The 24,895-nt window shown below is 37.8% G+C and overlaps 1 long non-coding RNA gene across 1 annotated transcript in view; it reads left to right on the top strand.

Annotated features, from left to right (window-relative positions):
* LOC103101468 (uncharacterized) overlaps positions 1-9,529 on the top strand; it is a 35,239-nt gene extending 25,710 nt beyond the window's left edge. The window contains exons 2-3 of the long non-coding RNA XR_466405.2: positions 4,292-4,428; positions 9,138-9,529. This is a non-coding gene — a long non-coding RNA (uncharacterized LOC103101468). The remainder of the gene's footprint in view (positions 1-4,291; positions 4,429-9,137) is intronic.
* The last annotated feature ends 15,366 nt before the right edge of the window (positions 9,530-24,895 follow it).

Below are 24,895 nucleotides of genomic sequence, written 5' to 3'. Positions count from 1 at the left end.
AGTTTAGTTGATAGTGGCATAGAAGATTTGTATTCTTTCTTCATGGAAAGAGTATCCACACTATTGAAATGATGGATATTTTGAAGAAATGGAATAAATACAAGTGGTTAACATTAATAGTCTCTATGATGGCAGCTCCCATAATCTAACTGATTAGAACATGGAGTATCATATATAATATATGTACACACATACATATATTTATGTATACAGATAAATTAAAATATCTTCCTAAAAAGGAAGAGAATTGGAAAAGTCTTGTTATCTACTGAGTGCTAGAGATATAGTTTTTGTTTCCCACAACACTAAGATGTTTATTTGAAATTATTTCTAGGAGGCTTGTAGGTATTATATTCACTGGGAATTAGAGGAATATAGAGTAAAGAGCATAGGAGCTGAAGTCAGGGCCACCTAAGCTTAAATTCCATCTCTGTACCTGTAACCACAATCAAGTCTCATATATAGGTACACAATATATTATTTCTCCATGTCATATATAACAACACAATACCATTGCAGGGTCAGGGGAATTAAGGTGCTTGTCCTCTTCTTCTCTAAAAGCACTCTTGGCTCTGGACCTGTGTGTATATGGACTAGGTTCAACCCTGGAGAGCCTGACTCCTAAAGAAAAGCTTCAGAAACTTCCCCTCAGGATGCCCTTCAATTGGGGAATGGCTAAACAAATTGTGGTATTTGTTGGTGATGGAATACTATTGTGCTCAAAGTAATAATAAAGTGGAGGAGTTCCATGGAGACTGGAACAACCTCCAGGAATTGATGCAGAGTAAGAGAAGAACCAGGAGAAGATTGTACACAGAGATTGATACACTGTGGAACAATCAAATGTAATGGACTTCTCCATTAGTGGCAATGCAGTGATCCTGAACAACTTGGAGAGATCTACAAGAAAAACCACTATCCACATTCAGAGGAAACACTGTGGAGTAAAAACACCGAAGAAAAACAACTGCTTGATCACATGGGTTGAGGGGGATATGACTGGGGATGTAGACCCTAAAGGAACATCCTAGTGCAAACATCAACAGCATGGAAATAGATTCTGATCAAGGACATAAGTAATATCCAATGAAATTGTGCATCGGCTGTGGGGTGGATGGAGGGGAGGGAGGGAAATAATGTGATTATTGTAACCAAGGAATAATGTTCTAAATTGACTAAATAAACTAATTCAAATGGGAAAAAAAAAAAGAAACTTCCCCTCAGATTCTCTGTTTCCTTACTCCCCTAACCTGGGGCCCTTGAGCAAAAATCACCTAAAGTTAAGATTTGGCCCTACCCAAAAGTGAAAGACTAGAAAAGTACTTATTGTACAATGTAGATTTGTCACAGGAAAATTGTTGATTCTAGATTTTAAAATCATAAGATTTTGGAACACATGGATAGAGACTTAAACATGTACCATTAATTTATAGCTACTACCTTAATCTCTGGAAAGCTGCTACTCAAAACATTAAAATATGAAGCACTTAGTGGATTATCATATAAGCCTTTCACTTTCCTCTTGATTCTGCAATGCTTGAAGAACTTCTTAAAAGTCTGTATCTTCTGGCAGGCAAAGCCAGGAGTTGTATTCATCTTTCCACCAAGTAGTCCAAGTTCTTTAGTATTTGTAGAAAGCACCTTTCATAATATAACTACCATCAACTCAGGAACTTCCAAAGTAGAGATTACTGAGATGTCTCTCATGATCACTGTTTCATCACTTATGCTCAGGGGAAGAAACACTGAACATAAAACACATTCAAGGACCCAAAGCCTAAATTTATGCTTAACTAGGCAGCTCATGTGTTTGAAGTCACTCTAACTGCTAGAATGAGGAGAGGAAAACGATATTTACTTTCCCTTCATTGTGGGATGTTCCAGAGAACCAGAGAAAGAGTTACATGTGTCATATTGTACAAACAGGAAGGTAGAGCCAAAGGGTAAAGTCACCACTTTTAAAGCCTACTGGGTGGCTCTTCCTGGTTTCCTGTTTGTATGTGTATGTCTGTGTGTGGAGGGCAGGGGGTAGGAGGGATTAACAAGGTTTTTTGCATCATCCCAAAGTTCTAAGCCTTTTAGTGCTAAACCAAGGCACACATGGCCTACTGGAAGTAGCCCAGGATACCATAGATATGAATGAGTGAGGGGTAGCAATGCCACCTTGTTCCCATAACAGTAAAAGAAGGATAGCATTATCCCACCTATACCATAGAGTAGTCATGGTTAAAGTGCCGTAACATTTTTTAAGAGCTATCTATGTAAATATGAGTTAGTAGTAGTACTTCAAAGTTCTCTTTTTTTTCCCTAGGTGTGGGTGCTCCCCTCTATTGACACAGTTTTCAACCTTCCTTTGACTTAATAGAGATAGTCTTTGAATTGATGCGGCTATAAAAATCCACCATTTGGTGGCCAAGCTTTTGATTACAAACTTTGCTAACCTGTCCTTTGTCCACACATGGTCTATCCTACTGTGTCTGTAATGGAATCTGTCTAGCTTTGTAGGGCTTTCCAGAGCTACTTTGTCACCCTCCCCAGTCCTATGCCCACCAAACAAACCCCTTTGCCAAAGCATAGCCCTTAAGAGCACAGGGGCACCCTCACATCACAGTGAAGCATTAGAAAGAGACTTTAGTGGAAGAGGTCCTGACTACTATAAGGTAAAATATTGAGAAACTTTGGAATTTAAGAAAATGGAAGATTATGGAATATTGAACCTTTGTTTCAACTTTGTACCTCGGTCAAGTTCAAGATACAAAATACTTGTAGGGGTTGTAAAGATTAAAATTTAGGGGAGATTGAGGCAGGTAGAAAGTAGTTTCTCTCTGCAAGGAGTATTATATTTTTATGAGGTTTATTAAAGGTTAAAGATTAAAGAAAATACAGAATAAGAAAGCACATGCCTAGGCCAAAGAGGCCTAGACAAGATAACCTCACATTATGAAAGAGACTTGTCTGCTCCAAAAAGGAAGTCCAAAAGAGGCCTAACCTATTCACAACCAGGTTTAAATACCCCATTTCGCTCTCGGCCCAGGTGAGAATTCAATGAGATTAGAGGGTATTCTGGGGAAGTGGAGCAAGGATTTCTGGGGATTGAAGTCCTGGATTTGAGTCTATTTTTACAGGGTTTAAAAAAATGGTGTCGAACATTGTACACAGAGACTAATACACTGTGGTATAATCGAACGTAATGGACTTCTCCATTAGTGGCGGTGTAATGTCCCTGAACAACTTGCAGGGATCCAGGAGAAAAAAACACCATTCATAAGCAAAGGATAAACTATGGGAGTGGAAACACCGAGGAAAAGCAATTGCCTGAATACAGAGGTTGAGGGGACATGACAGAGGAGAGACTCTAAATGAACACTCTAATGCAAATACTATCAACAAAGCAATGGGTTCAAATCAAGAAAACATCTAATGCCCAGTGGACTTACGCGTCGGCTATGGGGGGTGGGGGGGAGGAAAAGAAAATGATCTATGTCTTTAACGAATAATGCTTGGAAATGATCAAATAAAATATATCTAAAAAAAAATGGTGTCACACCTAATTTTAAAATCATGTTTTCCACCTTTGCTTTCTTAGAATTTTATTTTAAAATTTTTAAATAAGGTTTTATTGATGTCTTTTGTTTTTCTCATACCTAAATTTCTCCCCCTCCCTCCCATTCCTTTCTTCTCCCTACTGAGAGCTGTTCCATAAAACAGATTTTTTTTTAATAAAGAAAAGAAAAACAATCTACAAAACCAATAAATATATTTATTTAAATTGGAAAATATATTCAGCATTTCACACCCATGAACATTCTGCTTCTGTAGAGGATTTGGGGGGATCCATGTCTTCTCATAGTTCTTCTTTAGGGCCATTAATTTTGCAAAATTGATTTTCAGTTGTTTTGTAGTGTTTATTTCCATTTACATTGTTTTAAAAAGTCATTTCTATTGTCTTCTTGATTACTTATTTTACATTAGTTCATGTAAGTCTTTTCATGCTTCTCTGTATTCATAATAATAATTTTTAACAGCACAGTAATATTCCATGATATTCTTAAACAATGATTTGTTTACCTATTCCTCAATCAATAAGCCTCAATTTTGTTTCCAATTCTTTGCCTAATGCAAAAAAAAAGTTGCTATAAATATTTTATAAAAGGAATTCAACCCAAAACTCAGTAAATAAAAAAATCTTGTGCTATCTAGTATCTTAGGCACATCTCAAAACTTTGACAGTGACTGAGAAGGGCTCATGTAAATAACATTTTGTCCATTTTACATTTTTTCTGTGGCCCAGGATTGTATGGTCATTCTCCTTTGTAGTATTTTTTCCTACCTGGCTGCAGTTTGGTGGTATTCTAACAAAAATGGAGTATGCCAGTTGCCTCTTACAAATTAGAGTCAACATTGATGAAAGAAAGAAGCCTTCTAAAGGTAAAGATGAATATTTCTTTTTTCTTTCCATGTGTTGATTTTTTTATGGTTTTATATTTCCAGAAATAGTTTATAGGATGCTTTTATTAGTTTGTTAATCTCATTCTCTCTGGCTATGTGTAAAATAAGCCTTTGTTGAAAGCAATTTAAGAAAAAGTTGAGCCATTTTGTTTCTTGAATGGAAGATGATATTGCATATGAACATCTCCTGTCTCTCTTCTTATTTGGGTTCTTATTCTATCCTTGGGCTCAAATTATTGTTATTCATAGATTTTTTTTTAAAGTAGAGAAGGAGAATGACCTCTTCATCTGAAATAAATGGAGTTAACCATCATTCATTATAAATGGATTTCAATGATTTATTCATTCTGGTATAGAAATAAAGTAACAACTTTTAATCCTTTAATTTAATCATCTTCTAAAATCTTCTAAAAATTCTGCTGAGTCTTCTCCAATTAGGAATCCTTTGTTGAAAAGCCAGAAAATAAAAGTCTTAGTGTTTCTTTAAAAGAAGGAAGTATGTTTTAGTGAAAAAAGTCTCAGATTAGGAACTGAAGACCACCATTTAATTCCTCTATCACTTATTAGTCATGTGACCTTCAGGAAGTCCTTTACAGTTTCTGAATCACATTTTCTTCATTTAGAAAACTAGAAAATTAAACTAGAAGGATTTCCAAGATCCCCAGCTCTAAAATTCTGTTTTATAGCATATTCTATTAAAGTCTACCTCTGATGCCTCATTGTGATGTGGAGATGGCAGTTCTTGGCCTATACCAGTAAATAAGTGAACTCTGATAGGTCCTATCAACTTATTAAGACGTTAAATACAGCCAAGCAACAGAGTGGTATGTGTCATCTGAGGCCAACCAGTTTGGAGAGGCTTATTACCAGGAGATAGATTTATTTATATTTGACATATAAACCCTTCAAAAAACTCTCAACTAGAGTACAGAGATGTTGTAATCTCTATTTTAGAGCATGCTCACAATGATAAAGCCATTGATTAAAAAAAAGTTAAAGAAGTAAGATTTTTATAATTCGTTACGTTAATGTGTGGTCCATTATTGACAGTTTTTATTTACATATACCTAGTTCAATCTTGGCATCTTCTCTCTCAAATTTTGTTAGCTCCTGTTCCTGCTTAGAGTTTCTTCTGGAAATATCAGAATTGAGTTTATGTCTTTCTAAGAGCCCTCTGCCCTTAGATGCATGCAGTCAGGCTATCAAAACACCGAGTATATGATAGATTTTATTTAACTAAACAGAAATGCAAAGGGAAAGTTGAGCCATTTTTAACATACCTATAAATGATCATTCATAGGGATCTGTCCTCAGAAGCCAATATGGTCTGCATAGCCTTCCCCAGGGGTCTGTGCTAATCCTTCATATATATAATGCTACCGTGGATGGGGCTCCCTAAACCAGAAAAAGAGTTATCCTTGCAAAGGAATCAAGCAATCTTCTTCTCTGGTGAATACCACTTTCCCTAGGAACCTTCAGCTCTGTAATTTATAATGTCAGAAAAAGGGCAGGTCTGGTTATTCCTCCATATTGTGGCTCCTTGTTCTGGTGGTCCTTCTTTGCATCTCCATCTGACAATGGTTTCTCTTCCTTTTTCATAGGAGAAACTCCCTGGAGTTTCTGGTATCCTCTTTAAGAGTATCTCTCTTCTTTCAGCTCCTTCTTGGTCTCCATCTGGTGCTAGTTCCTCTATACACATGATTCCCTAAAGATTCATAGGCTTCTCTCAAAGGAATAAAGTCTGTGTCTGTGCTTATCCCCCTTTCCCATTTCTCTCTTCACCTCAGCCTCTTCTCTCTTTGCCTGCAAAACCCTCTTGCTCTGCTGCTACTCCTCCAGAACCTCACAACATTCCTCTCTTGTTCTCTTTTATTCTCTCTTTTCCCAACCCCCCAGCTTGCATGCAGATGCATGTCACCCTATCTCTCACTGCACTGACACTTGCAGGCTCTGTTTTTCTGCTGTGCTGCCCCTGCTTGTTGTCTTAGCTGCCTTTGTGGTTGCCATCTGCCTCCTTTGCCACTGCTATTGCTGAAATTTCATTTGCAAAGTTTTACAGTTTTCTCTGGACAGAGCCAGGCCAAGTCAACATAACTCTGAGCTCATGGTCACATTCCCGGCTCTTTTTTAAACGACTCTACAAAGATGTCAAGCAAAGATGTCCCTCAACCAGCTAGGCGAGACTTCTCTAGTCACTCAGCAGTTCTCCAGAGGCCCTTCTCCTGCCTGAATTAAAGTCATCAAATTCTGTTCATTTCTTCCCTTGGCAAAGGATTCAGGTAGCATGTTATACACGAGCACATACACGTCTCTTTTTTAGGAGGGAAAATAGAAACCTTTATAGATCTTTCTGTTTGTCTTTCTGATTCCCATCATCTGTCTCATGCCTTCTTCACTTCTCTCTTCCACTCCCCCACCAGGGCAGGTCATGCAAAGGGTCCTGGAGCTCAGAGAAACCTCAAGAAGGAACCTCTGGAGAAGGAAGCTGGTAGCAGTGTTTTCCCAAATGCAAAGGCTCAGGTCCTTTGTTTCTTGTATGACTCCTTCCATCACCAGGAGTTCTAAAATGCCTATTCAGACACCTAGGAATCAGTTGATTCCTCCCTAAACCCAACTATTTAGAACTACTTTCTTGAAGTACAGTTGGCCTGTTTTCCTTCTTAAGTTTATTCTACTTCTTTAAGAGAGTTTTGTTGATGAATCAAGGGATACTTTAATATTGATAAGCAACCCTACATAGTGAGCTTAGCTCTGCTAAGAAACTCCTTGGAATGTCTTTCTCCTTCTCTGCTATTCAAATCCTCCCCTTCAGTGGAGGCCCATTTCCAGTGTCATTTCCTTCATGGGATCCTCCTCCTCACTGTAGCCGGTGTTGATGCTTTCCTCTTACTGATTACCCATCATCCTGGCTATGGCATACCAAACATTTATGGCATTACTTTTAACATCCTTTTTTATACTTTTCTCAGATTATTTCAGGTATGTAATTTTATTATATCTAACAAAATTATAAGCTTTAGGAGAGAGGAGGAGAGACTATGTCAGAATGTTTTCAAATCCTACCTATAGTGCTAGCTACATAGACATTCAATAAACCCCTGTTGATTAGAATTGGATGAGGATGATTCTCATCTCACATCAAATATGCACTTGACAGGATCATAGAACATAGAGCTGGAAGGAGATTTATTAGAAGCGTTATTATCCCCATTTTGTGGATGAAGAAACTGAAGCTTAGAAATATGAAGGGATGTAGGTATGGTCACATAGCTAAAGAGGGAAGAATCCTCAAGTAGACATCTGATTCCAAATTCCCCATTCTCTCAACAATACGGTGTTGTTATCATCTCAGAGCGGTTTTGTTTTCATTCTTGTTATTCTCAACCAACAGAATGGCTTGCAAATCAACACTTTTGCAACTGAAAAATCCATATTCTCTTGACTTGTCAGATGTGATTACCTGTCACTGTGATTAGTTAACTTTGCAGTCGACCATTTGAAATTAGGCCATCGTCAATTGCCTATATTCCAAGCATTATATACTATGTGTTCTCCCCCATTGCTATAGCATTTATTTTACTTATTCGCTTGTAAAAATTGCTTTTGATTAATTTTCAGCTTTGAGAACAATAATTTTAACTGAGATTTTTGCATTTATTTAGTTTAATCTTTCACATGCACAGGCAGAATTGGAAGGGACTTCAGAGTCCATTTGGTCCAGACCACTTATTTTATTGATAGGAAACAGAGACATAAAGAGACCAAGGTCACACTGAGACAGAGCCATGCTTTGAATCCAAATCTTCAAACTTCAAATTCAGTTCTTTTCACCATTATACCAAGCTCCTTCTCTGCTTTTAGCATATGTGTTATTTATCAAATTACTTGTTGTTGTTTTTTAAAAATGTCAAATTTCTTTGATCAGATTTTAATCATATCAATTCCACTCATTTCCCATCTGGCTGAACTACTTTGGGACTTCTCTGACTGCCTTTTCTACTATTCCCAGGAAGCTCATTATTGGGAAAATCTTATCACACTGCAAGATCCCATCAGCCTTGGGACTCTACTTCATCACCATCCTCTATCCCTCTAGAGTGGAGGGTGAAGTCACAAAGTCCAAAACCTCCATTTAAGAAAGTAGCTCAGCTTAGACAATTTTCTCATTTCCCATCTGTCTTTTCTACTCTAGGACTTCCCTGACTTTGCCACCATGACCTCCTGTTGGGCATCTTACCTCTTCCCTGGTCTTCCCTCTATTTAAAAAAAAATTCCTTATCTTCCCTCTTAGAATCAATACTTTGTATTGGTTGAAGAAGGCAGAAGAGTGATAAGGGCTAGGTAACGGGGTTAAGTGATTTGCCTAGGGTGACCCAGGTAGGAAGTATCTGAAGTCATGTTTGAACTCAGGATTTCTCCCCTTTGTGCCTGGTTCTCAATCTACCTAAATCGCCTAGCTACATCCACCCCCCTCTACTTTTCAGCTTCCTTTTAGAGTTGTCTAATTCCATTAGATTATAAACTCCTTGAGGGCAAGGACAAGCTTTCTTTCTTTCTTTTTTTTTATAGGCAGTTCTTCCTTTACATAAAATTACATTATACAGGCTCAACTGAAAGAACTCCTCATTCCAGAAAAAAACTGTTACCTTTACTGTACAGTATTTCACTCTCTCACTCTTGTCCCTCAGCTCCATGCCTTCTGCTACCTCAACAACAGCCCTAAAAAGAACCCTCCAAGTAAAAGCAGAAGAACAGATGCCTGGAGAAACCATCATTGCCCCTAATTGGGGCCTTGACTCAAGATCTCTGGTGCTGAGAGAGGAGACCTTTGTCCTGCTTCCCTCACCTCGGTGTCTGGTGGCATGTCTGTCTTCTGTCCTGGATACTGCATGTCTGTCCCCAACCCCGGCCCCAAGTGTTCTTCCTTCTGGTTCTCAACGCTCTGCACTTTGTGTCCTTGAACTAAGTGCCTGCAAATTCACATTATGTAAAAATGGCTTTACTTGTTATGGGCCATTTATGTAAAGTAAGAACGGTCTGTGTTTGTATCCCTGGTGCTTCAAAGAGTGCCTGGCACATAGTAAGGGATTAATAAATGCTTATTGATTGAGTGTTTGGTTGACTTCCATGAACAGATCCAGAAGAGTCAGAGTGTGCAAATGACATTACTGGTGATGTCATTTACATTACAAATTAAGTACCAGTCAGATTACAGATTACAAATGAGTACCAGTCAGAAAAAAAGGAAGTATGGGCATAAGGATATTCTATCATTTGGCAAGTCCTTTCTGACTCAACAAACTCATTTGCCTTTTCCTTGCTCTATGATTAACCACCCTTCACAGACACTGCGTTCAGTCTATTCACTTCTATCTATTTAGAGATAACATATTTTTTGCTCTTTATTGGTGTGGGGTTAGGGTAGAGGGAATGGTGATGACCATTTGAAAAAGGAATAGGAATAAGTCCACCGATATTACTCAGTTTGGCTCGCTCTGTCTCTATCTCTGACTCCCTCTTCCCTCTCTTAGCCCCTTCTTTCTGCTCACTCATCTGCCACCATAATGCAGGCCCTAATCACCTTTTGCCTATACCTAATTAGTCCCTGTTTCAAGTCTCTCCTATTCCAGTCCATCTTCCATAGGGCTAAAAAAAATGATTTTCCTTAAAGTTTGGGTTTTACTATATCAATACTTTACCCAATAAACTCCTGTGTTTCTCTGTTGCCTCTAAGATGAAACATAAACTCCCCAGTTCAGCTATTACAACTCTTTCCAGTCTCATTGTGCTTTTCTGAATTCTGCAGAACCCTTGTCTCTGCAATCCAGCCCCAGTTTGGGGGCTTTGTCTCTTACTAAAGTCCATCTCTTGCTTCTGTGTCTTTGCATTGACTGTCCCTCTTGTCTAGAATGTCCTCCCTCCTGACTTAGACTTCATAACATCCTTCTCTTCCTTCAAAAAGCGATTTGAGCATCTTCTCTAGGAAGCCTTTTCAAATCTCCACTGCTTGTACCTTCTTCCAAAACTACTTTAGAATTAACTATTTTGTGCTTATGAGTATTTATTCTTTTCATATCTATTCTGTATATGCATGTGTATATAGAGACAGACAGAAAGACTATGTAACTCCTTGCAAAGAGAGATGGTTTTATTCATTGCATTTGTATTCCCAGAACTTTGCACAACACATGGCACATAGTCAGCATTTAATAAAGATATGTTGATTGATTGAAAGTTTTTAAAAGTCAGATTTTCATTGAAAACTGGCTTAGAAGGCTAATTGTCCCATTGTGGAACCTGTCCCCAAGACCAGCATTCCCAGACTGAGTCACTCTTTCCCCTGATCCCGGCCCCCCCCCCCCCAACATCCTCACAACTACTTGCCATTCATTTTCTCATCCAACAAACATTTGTCTGTGTCATTTAAAATGGAGAGCCAGCAGGATGTAATGGAAAGAACACTGCCATGGGAGCCAGGGGACCTGGTTTTCATCTTTCAGAAATTATAGAACCAGTGTGGGATACTATCCTAGTTGGAACCTGCTTCTCAAAAACATGGAAGAACGGATTGCTGAGATAGAAATCTGGGGAGCCTTTTAGGGACTTGTCCACTCCATCGTTGAGTCTGTGATAAAAGAGGGGAACACTAGGTATAATGTGACATTTATTCCAAATTTGGGACAGTGAATTTAAAAGCATTCAGTATAAAGTATGTACGATTCTATGGACTAAAATTCAGCAAGCTGATGTAGCCTAAGAGATAGAAAATACACAGGAATGAAATTCTAAAGATAAAAATAATTCAAATGAGGAGGAAAGGGGAGAATATTCTTTCTTTTTTAAGCCATTACTTTCAGTATTAGAATTGATAGTAATTATCAGTTCCAAGGCAGAGGAGTGGTAAGGGTTGGGCAATTGATGTGTAGTGACTTGCCCAGGGTCACATAGCTAGGAAGTATCTGAGACCAGCTTTGAACCTAGGACCTCCTATCTCTAGATCTGGCTCTCTATCCACTGAGCCACCTAGCTGCCCTGGGAAAAAAAGTTTCTTTTAATTTTTTAACATTTTCTCAATTACACAGAGAAACAAATTTTGACAATTGTTATCTAACATTTTGTGATTCAAATTCTCTCTCTCCTGACTTCCCCTTCCCAGAGGTGGTAAATAGTCTGATATAAATTCTACCAGTGCTGTCATGCAATACAAATCTCCATATTATTCATGCCAAGAAAGAAGACACATAACATGCATAGAGTACAAAAAACTCATGAAGGAAATAAGTGAAAAATGGCATGCTTTGATCTGCGATCAGACTCCAACAGTTCCTTCTTTGGCTGTGGATAGCATTTTTCATCATGGATCTCTTGGGTTTATCTTGGAATCTTTTTTTTTTTTTTTGCTGATAACAGTTTAGTCCTTCACAGTTAATCATTGTAATATGACAGAATTTTCTAAAGCAAAGTATGTGGGTAAAAAGGAAAATCACTGACATAGTGAAATTCTGGATTTACTCTGTCATGCCACATTGTACTATTAGGTTGGGTCAGATTAGAATAAACCAGAGAATACACAATATTAAATCAGCTCGTCAGCAAGGAGGGAAATAGAAGACTTCAGCTCAACCAAGGAAAGAGAATAATTTCACAAAGGGAGCACTGCTCTAATGTTTAGGATTCTATGAACTATAGGTTAAGGGACACATTGGGGGCTTGGCCTCCCCTGCATTTCTGCAGCCCCAAGTGCCCCAGTAGTTATTACAAAGTTCATGCTTACTTCACAAAACGGCATCTTTGGAAAACTTCCAAAGTGCCCCCTAACAATGTCCCTTATACAAACACGTGACATGGTACTCAGCAGTCTCTCAGCCAATCAGAAGTCATGTCTCCCTCTGTATATGATAGCACACAGTACAAGATTGTTTCTCCAGAAAAACCATTTCACCTGGAAAAACTAATAATATTATCTAAAAGGAGAAATGGAAGTTCTTCTTTACCTGATACCTTCAAGCAAAGGTTGGATAATGACTGGGCATATTATAAAGGGTGTCCATGTTCCATAAGAGTTTAAACTAGATGGCCTCTGAAATCCTCTCCAACTCTGAAATTCTGTTAATTCTGGATGTTCTAAATCCAGTTCTACCAACTAGTTTTCAGAGGATGTAGAGTTGGAAGAAACTCTAGAATTATTCTAGTCCAACCCTCTTATTTTCCAGAGGAAGAAATTTGGTCCCAGAGAGGGGGAGTGGGGGATCCAAGAACTAAGCAGCAGAGACAAGATTCAAACTTGTAACCTACAGGTAGTAGATGTTTTATAAATATTTGTAATCTTTTTCTGACTCCAAATCCAATGACCTTTCCACTATGCCATATCCAAATCGTTGGTTGTCACAACCTCTCCTAACCTTCCTCTTTTGAAAAGGATCTTTCTTCTTGGACATCATTTAACCTCTGTGGGGTTCAGTTTTCTCATAGATAATATACAGAGGATATATTAAATAATCTATAAAATCTCTCTCAGCTATAAAATTATGTACATTTTATTTGACAACTCATTATCCTTTCTTAACTATTTCCTTTAAAAAAAAAATCCTTTACCTTCTTTCTGTCTTAGAATTACAAAAAATGTTAAGGACTAGGCAATTGAGATTAAGTGACTTGCCCAAGGTCATATAACTAGGAAGTGTCTGAGGTCATATTTGAATGTAGGTTCTCCTAACTCCAGGCCAGGCTCTCAATCCACTGAGCTACCCAGCTGCCCCCCTTTACTCCTTTTCTATAGGCAAAAATAATAGCATTTTGTTGAGGGGTTGGCATGCTTCCTTTGTATAATAGCATCGTAAACTCGATGTAGCAACTTGAACAAGCAAGATAATTTTTGAACACAAGACTAAAGCACTTATCCTATTTCTTCTAAGAGTACCATCATTCTCTCAATCAACAAGCATTTATTTTATTTTTTTAAATCCTTACTTTCCATTTAGAATCAATACTCTATATTAGTTACAAGGCAGAAGAGCAATAAAGACTAGACAATGGGAATTAAGTTGTTTGCCCAGGTTCACATAGCTAGGAAGTGTCTGAGGCCAAATTTGAACTCTGGACCTCCTCTCTCTAGGCTTCTTTTGCATGTGCCCCTATCCCTGCGTTCATAATAGCCATTATTGTGTTTGTGTTCAGGCTCTCATAAGCTCTTGTCTGGATTCTTATAATAAACTCCTTTTGTCCCTTCCCACAGTCTGCCATTTTCAGCATAGACCCATATACAGCCATCAAAATGACTTTCCTAAGGCACAGATCTGACCAACATGTCACTATCTAGCTCTTCAGTGGTTGCCTATTACTGTGTGATTAAAATATAAACTTCTTAATCTGGCATTCGAGGCTTTTCAAAATCAGATTCCAACTAAATTTTCCATTCATCTTTCTTGTCATTTCCTTTTAAGTTTTCCAGTGAAACTATATTACTAAATTACTTCCTATATTCAACATTTCTTGCTTAAATTCATTCAAACAAGTTATTTTTCATACCTAGAATATGCAGCAGAATTCAGTGGAAATGGCATTGATGGTAGAGTAAAAAAAAAAACATGGGTTCTATTTCTAGCTCTTCCATTTACCTCAAATAATTAGGCAAGTAACTTAACCTCTCCTGACCTCAGTTTCTTCATCTGTAAAATGAGATGGTTTGATTAGATAACTACGCAGGTCCTTTCCAGCTCCAAAGCTATGATCCTGGGAGCACTCATCTTCTTCCTTTGATGTTAAACTCAAGTACTACTTCCCTCATGAAGCTTTACTCAGTTCCTCAGTCCTCTGATTACCTTGTACTCACTTATCTGTGCATGTGCATGGCTGGACCCCCCAGAGGAATGTAAGCTTCTTGGGGGCAAGAACTATTTTCTTTTTCAACTCCTGTTGCTTAATATAGCGCTTTGCACATAGCTTGTTGAGTCGCATTGCATTGAGACTAGTGGTACTGGAGCCTAGATGTTACGACCATGGAAAGGCTTCCCCTATTAATTAAGATTAAATAAAAGATTCAACATCATGGTAGCTCCAACATATGGAGAGTTTTTTCAAAAAATCGAATTCCATGATCAGACTTTAGGAAAAGCTAACTACTCTACCTTGAGATTCCAAATTTAGCTAGAATTTCCCATGATCATGTTTCCTAGTACCTTTTAACCAAAGATGATGGATATTTTTCAGCATGACAATTCTCCCCCTAGATTTGTTCTTCCTTTGGCTGAACCAGTCCTCAAATATTCAAATAGATCTATGAACTCACTGATTCAAGAGTTCCCTATAACAATGCAGATCTAGTCCTCCCTATCCTATATAGTCCTTGTCTGTGTCCTCCCTAACGTTCAACACCAGGGATCTACCTCACATCATAGTGGAGCCCTCTTGCTGTCTATGTGCCATCTCTCTTTCTTGCCACATGATCAGCCCTTCTTCTCTTCCTACCAGAAAATTCCTTGATAATATCTTTTATAATATCTTTTTAAAATATATTTTATTCTCTTGATCTCACCTTTGCAACATTTCTTAAATATACCCCTTTTTGTCCTCTGATGCTGCCACCACTCCAGGGAAGGCCCTGATCACTTCATGCCCAGCTTACCACAATAGCCTGCTGGTGAGTGAGCCTGCCTCAAGTCTGCCCGCTCCAATCCATCCTCTATTCAGCCACTACCGTGATTTTCTTAAAGTGTAGGTCCAATCATGTCACCCCCTCTTCCTGCTCAATAAACTTTCTATTGCCTCCAGGATCAAATACAAAATTCCCTACTTAGCATTCAAAGTCCTTTATAGCTTAGCCCTCTCCTACCTTTCTAGTCATCTCATACCTTATTCCATGATGTGTACTTTTCCAACTAGTCACACTGGCCTCCTGGCTGTTCCATGGCTCCAGGCATTTTCTCTAGCTCTCCCTCCTCTGCTCTGATTATTTACTTCTCTGACTTTCAACTACATCCCAACTTCTACAGGAATCCTCCCCTAAGCCCTCTTGATTCTAATGCCTTCCCTGTTAATTGTTTCCTATATATCCTGTATAAAACTTACTTCATTTATACTTGTTTGCATGTTGTCTTCTCCATTAGATTGTAAGCTCCAGGGCTTGGCAGAATGTGTGGCATATATGCCTCCTGCTATAGTAGGTAATTAATAAATGGTTATTAATGGATAGATTGGAGTTCCTCATTGAGCTGTGTTTTTTTTTCCTTGTCTTTATTTTTCAGCTTTAGCTTATGGTCACACTTAAACCTCTTTTCTTTCCGTTTCTTCTGAAGGATCTAACTTCTTTCTTGCTGTTGAATCTTTTGTTCCTATTCTTTGCTTTCTGGGGATGTTATTGACACAAGTGTTTTCTGCTTCCTAGTCTTGATTCATTGTTATTGCTTTTGTATGGCTTTCATATAGCTATGTCACCTCCTTAATCCTTCTTAGAAAGGTCCCCTAAAAAGGCTTCTTTGAACATTCCTCTCCCTAGGTGAATAGCATTTTGTACCAGATAGAATGAATCTGAATGGGTTACCTAGTTTACTAGAAATTACTTTGATATTTTATGCAGATTTTTCTTAAATTTTTAATTTTTTACATGTGAAGTCATGTAAAAATATTTCTCTATTAGACATGTTTCTTTTATTCTTTTTTTTAAAACCCTTACCTTCCACCTTAGAATCAATAAGGCAGAAGAGTGGTAAGGACTAGGCAATGGGGGTTGAGTGACTTGCCCAGGATCACATAGTTAGGAAGTGTCTGAGGATAGATTTGAACCCAGGACTTTATGCCTCTGGACCTGACTCTCAATCCACTGAACCACCCAGCTGCCCCCTAGACATGTTTCTTCTGAAGCAAGAAAAATAAAGCAAATGAAAAAACAAATATGCTTCAATCTACACTCAGAGTCTATCATTTTGCTCTCTGGATGTAGATAACATTTTTTTATGAGTCTTTTAGAATTGTCTTGGATAAAGATATTGATCAGAATAAACAAGTCTTTCACATTGATCATCATTACAACATTGTTGTTACAATACACGACGATTTCCTGGTTCTTCTCACTTTACTTTGCATCAATTCATATAGGTCTTGCTATGTTTTTTCTGACCCCCCTCATCATACAGACCTAGTAGTGGTATTGCTGGGTCAAAGGATATGAATAGTTTTATAGCCCTTTGAGCATAGTTCTGCATTACTCTCCAGAAGGGATAGACCAATTCAAAATTCCACCAAGTTTCTTCAGCTTATTATTTGCTTTGAATCTGTGGACTTGGTTGCACACTGAGTAACTTCAGAGAAATTATTATAGAACAATTAGGTAGCAGAGTGAATTGAGTGCTAGACTTGGAGTCAAGAAGACCTGAGTTCATATTCTGCCTCAGACAACTATTAGCTATGTGACCCTGGGTGAGTGACTTAACATCAATCGATCTTAGTCAGAGAGTACTCTTCATCTGTAAAGTGGGGACCCTTCCTTCCAGGACTGTGGTGAGAATAAAATGATAAAAATGATTTAAAAGTGTTCCACAAACCTTAGAGTATTATAAAACCATCATCATCATCATCATAATTACTGTAAAGTTATGCAAGAATATGTGTTCTGGGGCACTTAACCAGTGGAGTGATCCTGGAATGACTTTTGAATGTAAAACGAAAGAAGTTATATTTGGGGGATAGAGTAGATAGATAACCTCGTGTGGATCTGTGATCTTATCATTTTGGATATTCTGCTCAAGAATGAAGATCAGTCTTTCTATGCCACCCATATAGGAGGCACCCAGCCTCTTATTCATGTCCTCCCATAAGTTCATTCTAGGGGTATTCTCAATATTCTATAGACCATGTTTGCTTTCTCTAAAAAAAAAAAAGATATCATCAGAGAATATAGGCTATTCCTTGGTTACTACTTGCTCTAGCCAGGTTGACAGACCATCATGTTTTTCACTCAGACATTTATTTGATAACATCCTTCCTATAACTTTTTCCTAATTCATTGTGTGTAATTTGCTGCTACCCATATACATTTACCATGTACCTCTTCATTGCTCTTTGGATGATCTTCAATTTAATCTATTTGGAGAACAAAGTATTTTATGCCTTGAAGCCATACAATGATACTAGAAGAATATCGGTAATAAAAAAGAAGAGCCTTTGTTTCAGGGAGAACATTGAGGGACATTAAAAAAAGCCAGGCAACTTAGCACTACAAAACTTTCTTTTTTTCTTTTTTCTCTTTTGTCATAATGAATGTCTTTTTTTAGGGAGGTGTGACATTTTGAAAAATGAAGATGATTTTAAAACAAAAGATATCAATAAAACAATAAAAAAAAACCCTTACCTTCCATCTTGGAGTCAATACTGTGTATTGGCTCCAAGGCAGAAGAGTGGTAAGGGCTAGGCAATGGGGGTCAAGTGACTTGCCCAGGGTCACACAGCTGGGACGTGTTTGAGGCCAGATTTGAACCTAGGACTTCCGTCTCTAGGCCTGGCTCTCAATCCACTGAGCTACCCAGCTGCCCCCAATAAAACAATTTTTAAAGAACTTTGAAATTTTCCAAAGGCTATAGAGTTGTCTGGATTGCCTTTGGGAAACCAATGGAACAAAATTCCCTTCAGTTCTGGGCCCTATACATTATCCATTTGTAATTTCTTTCTAAGATACATACATACTGATGGGTGAAATTTACATGTATGTTATCCAATTATATATCATAATCAAGAAACAATATTATTAAGGACTTCGCAGGCATTGTGCTAGGCATTGGGGATGCAAAGAAAAAAGGAAAAAAGCCTTGCCCTTGCCCTAAAAGAGCCCATGTTACTTCAGGAGAGACATCATTTACATATATAGGTACATACAAAATTGATAAAAGATAAATCCAAAGTAATTTTGTGGTAAATGGTACTAGCAGTTAGGAGGATCAAGAAAGGATTCATTTTGAAGGTAGTTCTTGAGCTGAGTTTTAAACAAAATAGGAATTCTAAGAGTCAGAGAAGAGGATGGAATACATTCTAGGCATGAGATGTAGCTTGTACAAGGTAATAGAGAGTGGAAATGGAGAGTCTGGGTGAAAAAACCCAACAGTAAGAATGTCAGTTTGACCATGAAGTACAAGAAAGAGAATAAGGTATAATAAAGCAGGAAAAGTAAGTTGGATTTGGATTGTGAAGGATTTTAAATGCCAGAGTTTAGATTTGCTCCCAGAGCAAAGAATGAATGAAAAGAATGCTATCCACCTCCAGAGAAAAAACAATTGGAATAGGAGTACAGATTAAAGCATACTATTTTTTTCTTGTTTATTTGGGTATATGTTTTGGGGATTTGGTTTAATAAGATTATTCATTTATAAAAATGGCGATATGGAAATATTTTGTGTGATAATACATGTATAACCCATATTGAATTGCTTGCCAGCTCTGGGAAGAGGAAATAAAGGAGGGAGGGAGACAATTTGGATCTTGTCATTTAAAAAAACTTATGTGGAAATGTATTACATGTAATTGGCAAACAAACAAACACCTAAAGTTGGGGGGAAAAGATTTGCTTCCAGAGGCAATAGGGATACACTGGAGTTTACTAAGTAAGGAAGTAACACTTGGCAATCATGAAAAGGATGAATTAGAAAAGACAGTGACTTCAATTAGGGAGATCAGTTAGGACCCTATTATAGCATTCAATGAGAGAAATGTGAGGACCTAACCAATGGCTGTATCTGTATGAATGCAGAGAAAGGGAGAGGAGAAGGGTGAGAGATATCATGGAATCATAATCAACGGTATTTGACAACAGATTAGATTCGTGGGGTGTTGGAGGTTAAGAAGTTGAGGGTAATACTAAGGTTGTAAACTTGAATAACTAGACAGATTGGTGGTGCCATTGACAGATATGGAAGTTGGAAACAGGGATAGGTTTTGTGGAAAAAATACTGAGGCCTGTTTAGAACATGTTGATTTTGAGATATCTAGCTTGAAAAGTCTAATTGGCAGTTGGTAATATGGCTCTGTAGCTCAGGAGAGAAACTAGGTTAGATTCAGTAATTCATCTGCACAGAGATCATTAAAACTTGTTGGAGCTAATAGGGTGGTCACCAAGTGGAAAGTTTACAGCAAGAAGAGTAAGGGACTTAGGACAAAGTGTTGATGTGCCCAAAATTAGGGGGCATGATAAGAATAGTGAACTAGACAAGAAAACTGAAGAGTGGCCAAACAAATAGCAGGAACACTAAGAGAGAGAAGAGAATTTCCAGGAGAAAGTGATCCTTAATCTCAAATGCCACATAGAGGAAATGAATGAAAGTTCTGAGGGGTGGAGAATTGGAGGCCATGAGAACAAAGAAAAAATTTAGGAAGAGTAAGGCATGGGAAGAGATGGAATAAGAGGTTTTTAGAGGGTAAAAAATTTTCAAAGTTCTTGATCATGGCTGACTGTAGAGTATTTCTGGAAAATGGTGAGTTAATGGCATAGCTTAGATGAAGTAGTTGAGTGGGCTAAGGACCAGGGAACAAAAGTGTTTGAGGAAACAACAAGTATATTTAAGTCCTCAAATATAAAGGAAGGAATTGTTGTGGAAAGGAAGACTGAGAGGGGCTTAAATACCTGGATTGGTTGCCTCTAAATTTGATTAGAATGAATGCCAAAAGAAAGGAAAGGTTTGCTAAATGTCAGCAAAGAAAGAGTATGGAAGTGTTAGTGGGAAGCACTGATTATTCTTATTTTTCAAGGAACTAAGTCTCTTTGAATGCTAGAAGATGGAACAAGCAAGATACTCCATCTCTTGACTCCTGCTAGGAAGCCTCTCTTCATCTCAATCTATTGTTATTATGAGGGTTATTAGGAGGATCAAATGAAATCATCTTTGTAAAAGCACTCAGCATAGTGCCTAGCACATAGTTGTTTTTTGTTGTTCATCCTTCTTTTTTTAGAGGACCAGTGGCATCACTGAGTATATCTTGACTTTAGAGTAAATTAGATTTAAATGAGGCAAATTGTTCTCACCTGCCAATTCCACCAGGGGAAGTCTTGACATGCTTGAGGTAGACATCTCCTTAACTCACTAATGGGTTGAGGCCTGTCATTTACCCTCAACCTGGTTTAGCTTGTCTGCTAGGCAGTTTTCCCAGGATTGGCCACTGCCCATGCTATAAAGTTTTAGAGTCACAGGTGAGAGATGGGTGAAAGATGGACATGAAAGGCAGAGGAACAACACTGAAAAGGATTTGGCAAGCCTTCACCGCAGAGGGTTAGTCTTCTCTAAATGCCCCCCACACCCTCTGGCAAGGAGGTCACTTAACCCTTTTTGCCCCAGTTTCCTTATCTATAAAAGGAGCTGGAGGAGGAAATGGCAAACTACTTTAGTATCTTTCCCAAGAAAACCTCAAATGGAGTCATGATGAGTTGGACACAACTGAAAACAACTTGGACATATTAGACCCTTAATAAATTCTTTTTCTCTACCCTCTTTCCTCTCCTCTTCTCTGGAAATTACAGAGAACACAATAGAAGGGGCAAGCAGAACTGGAGTAGACAAAGTACAAGGTGGATGATGACAGAAAGAGAAATGGGTATTGAAGAGGAAAGTGATTTACCCTTGAGTGATTCAGTGTCACAAGGATTGGGAGAGTAAGAGGAGATATGATATTGCTAGTCATAGAGGATGTTTCCAAGAAATTAGTAGTATATAGAAGCAGCTCAACTGGTAATTGTAGGCTAGTAGAATATTCTATTTTAACTTCACCTAAGAGTTTGGGATATGCCCTGTACCTTATGGTATAGGCTTTGCCCTTGGCCATTGGTCTGGGCTGAAAACTGCCTTTTAGTAGTAGTGAGAAAAAGAGGATTACAATAAGCTTTCTTTTATTTTCCATTAAATCTTCTTTATTCACTTGGTTTTTCCTGTATAGATAGCCAGACCAACCTCTCTTTCATGATTGAATTTTTTTTAACAAGGAGATTGCTGTTTGGTACAGTTTGATACAATCAGCACAGTGTCATATGTAGGACCTCCCTACTATAAGGAATCCTTGTTCAACTTGGATTCTATACTGGTATATATCTCTGGAATCCCTTCTTTAACTTGTACTAGCACTGGTAGGTTGAGATCCCAGGTCAGCAACCATATTTTGAGTTCCAGGGATAACTCTATGGATCACTCTAATAATATAGTTTATGAGTCCCCACTAGTGGTGCTCCCCTTAACAACCAGGCAGTAGACTTAATTAGCTTTTTAAAAGGTATTTACTCAAATGGTATATCAAAAACAAACCCCCCAGTAGCTAAAAAAGCATTTCGAAGTAAGTATATACTATATACCTTCAGCGAGATACCCTAACCTCACCTATAATGACTAGAAAGTTATTTTTTTCCATATTCCAGTTGGGACCTTATACTACTGAGTGGCTAGTTAGAAAGGTATGAAGATGCTTTATGTTCTGAGGTAAGCTCATTGTCTTTGCTGGCCTTTTCAGATGCAGTTGAATTATTCAAGCCTCAGATTGCTACCAAAGTATGGAATGCTTCCTTTACACTTGAAAGGATTTCCCCTTCACATATGAATGTACCTTGAACTTCAGCTTTGCTGAAACCAAAGTAGAATTTCCTCTCTGACAGTAGTGAACACCTTTAGCCCAACAAATTTGCCCTTTTTATGCTTGATGTTAATTATCAGATAGTTATTGAACAAAGCTAGTTCTATTGTTCTATCTTTTAAGCACCAAATAGTATGTGCCTTAATTTCTAGTTCAGAGGTATGAAGTTAGGACAAAGGCCAGAATAGAAGAGTCTCTTTTGAACCTAGGGAACAGTGACAGAGGATAGAAATTCTACTCAAAGATGACAGTAATAGGTTCTCATTCTCAAAAGTTATCAATCTATTTATATTTAGGCAAAAGGAGAAAAATTTGTCTCTGAGAAAGAAAGAAATCATAAGCAATAAGTAGTATCATATGATGTTACAGCTGAAAGATAACTTTTGTCATTTTGCAGATGAAGAAGCAAATTCCCAGAGAAATTAAATGACTTGACTTGTGTCACAGAGTAAATCAATGGCAGAATAAGAAACTAGAGCCTTTTTTGCTACTTTCAGCCAAATTTTTCATATTCACTACTATGGAGCTGGGATTTCATGGCATCATAGGATTTTATAGTGGATACTATTAAAGATCTTCTCTTGCAACTTCACTTGCCAAATAAAGAAACTGGGGCCCAGGGATAGTAAATTACCTAAGGAGATAGAGCTAGAACCAGGGAGTCTTGATTCATAATACAATGTTCTTCCTCCTATACATATTCATTGGAGTACCACCACTTAACACATCCACTTCTAGAAAAGGAGAGCTTATTTTGATACATTAATGAATATGTGATCCCACTGGTCATGTACTCCCTCCATTAGTGAAAATCACAAACTATCCATGCTGTGAGATTCTGTTTCTTTCCATAATTTCCATAACTTGCATAGAGGATCCAATACGCTGCAGCCTTTCTGTTACTATTTCATGGATAAGTATAACAGTAGGGCTGTTCATTTATATTTTATCTATTTATTTCTTTGGAGTATATGGGATATTCAAGGAAGATTAATATCTCTGGTATGAGGACTTGCCAAACTCTTTTTTCAGGACTCTTTTCTTCCTTTAGTGTCTAACTGCCATCCAGCTCTCTCATCTGTGGCTCCAAGAAGCTGTAGCATGCACAGTTACCACATCCCAGTAAAACTAGCTTGGCAGATGGGCTAAGCCAGATTGAGGGTAATATGTAGCCCTCAAATCCTTCAGTGAGTTAGTTTTCTATCTCAAGAATGGAAAGGCTTCCTTTAGTGGAATGGATAGATGAAAACAATTTGTACCAACAGCCATGAATGTGACTGAAGCAGGCACTATGGAATGCTTAGAACTTGGTCAGATATTGAAGATGTTAAAGTCATTCGTTGCACCCTGGACCATTTCTACTTGTCTTGACTTTTGACTTGTCTCTAGACTTAAATGACTCTGGAAGAGAGTGTATTTTAATTTAAAATCCAAGATTTTTGATCTTTTGTTTGAGATTATATTTTTATAAAAATCCAAGATTTTGATTTTATTCAAGAAAGATATTCAAGGAAGAAGCTTACTAACTCCTAAATCCAGAGAATGAACTGTTGCAGAAAGATGCCAGAAAACCCACACTACATCAAGAAGATCAAGAATGAACTTTGGATATGGTTGATTGAACTGAAGTTTGATTGAACATTTATTGTAAATGTACACATTTATGCCAAAAGGGACTGCCCCTAATTTGGCTTTCTGTCAATGCGCCTAGCAAAACATTGGTTTTGCTTTCTTTCTTTTCTATTTCCTCCCTCACTACTCTAATTTCCTCTTATAAAATTGAATATTGTATGAATCTGTAGTTAGAAGTGTGTTTAGGATTACAAGATGATGATGTTAAATGCTCAATGGGGAGACTAGTCTCCCAATGATCATCAGGGGGGGATTGTGAATCTTAAAATTTCTCAGACTCTAACATTAGAAGATTTGGTTAGGTTATTCCCCATTTTAAACAATAGAGGTACTTAGTCAGGAATGTATGTGAGAACTTTAAAATTACTCCACCCATACTTAGGCATACTTTAGGGGAAGATAAAGTTGTAAACTCCTTACTGAACAATGAAAAAGTACTTAACTCATACTTAGAGTGAGGCAAAAGCCCTTAAGCTAGGTCTATTTTTAGATCTAAATCAAAAGGGTGCTAAGTACCTATGAAGGTTAAATTAATCACTAAAAAGGTCAAGCTTAGCAAAGAGATGTGAATTACTCAGAAGTTTTAGTCTACCCAGAGAAGGTAAAAACAAGATGTGAATTGAGAAGGTGATAACAAGATGTGAATTAAGAAGGTGATAACGAGATGTGAATTAAGAATGGTCAGTCCTTTGGAAAATGTCTACTGTGATTGGTAGATGTAAAAATTTAGGGGAGGTGACAAAGGAGAAAATTCTCTTTAAAAGGAGTTCAGAGGCCTCTGGACTTAGTTCAGCTTAGGAAGCTGAATTGGAGGTCTCTTGGTGGCTGAACTTAGTTGAGCTTAGGAGATGAACTGGAGGGTCTCTCTGAACACTAGAGTTTTGCTTGGAAAAGATCTTGTGGTGAGTGATTAAAGACTGACTTAGTTTTCTCTCTTAAAGAGAAAGGCCTAGGCCATTGGCCTAGGCCCTAGCCTTCCTATTATTTCCTCTTACTCTGTCTCTCTCCCTTTCTTTAATTCCTTCATTTGTATTAATTAAAATCTCCATAAAGCCCAGCTGACTTGGGTATATTTAATATTTGGGAATTTTCCCATGGCGACCACTTATTTTTTATATAAAACCAAGACACTAAAAATTATCTTTACAGTTTTGGAAATTCAAAGTCTTGAAACCATATTTTCACCGTCACAGTTTATGGCAACCACTCTTTGTCTGTCACA

This window comes from Monodelphis domestica, chromosome 4, assembly GCF_027887165.1.
Source record: "Monodelphis domestica isolate mMonDom1 chromosome 4, mMonDom1.pri, whole genome shotgun sequence".
Taxonomy (NCBI): Eukaryota; Metazoa; Chordata; class Mammalia; order Didelphimorphia; family Didelphidae; genus Monodelphis; species Monodelphis domestica.
This window is presented reverse-complemented; position numbering and strand designations above follow the sequence as displayed.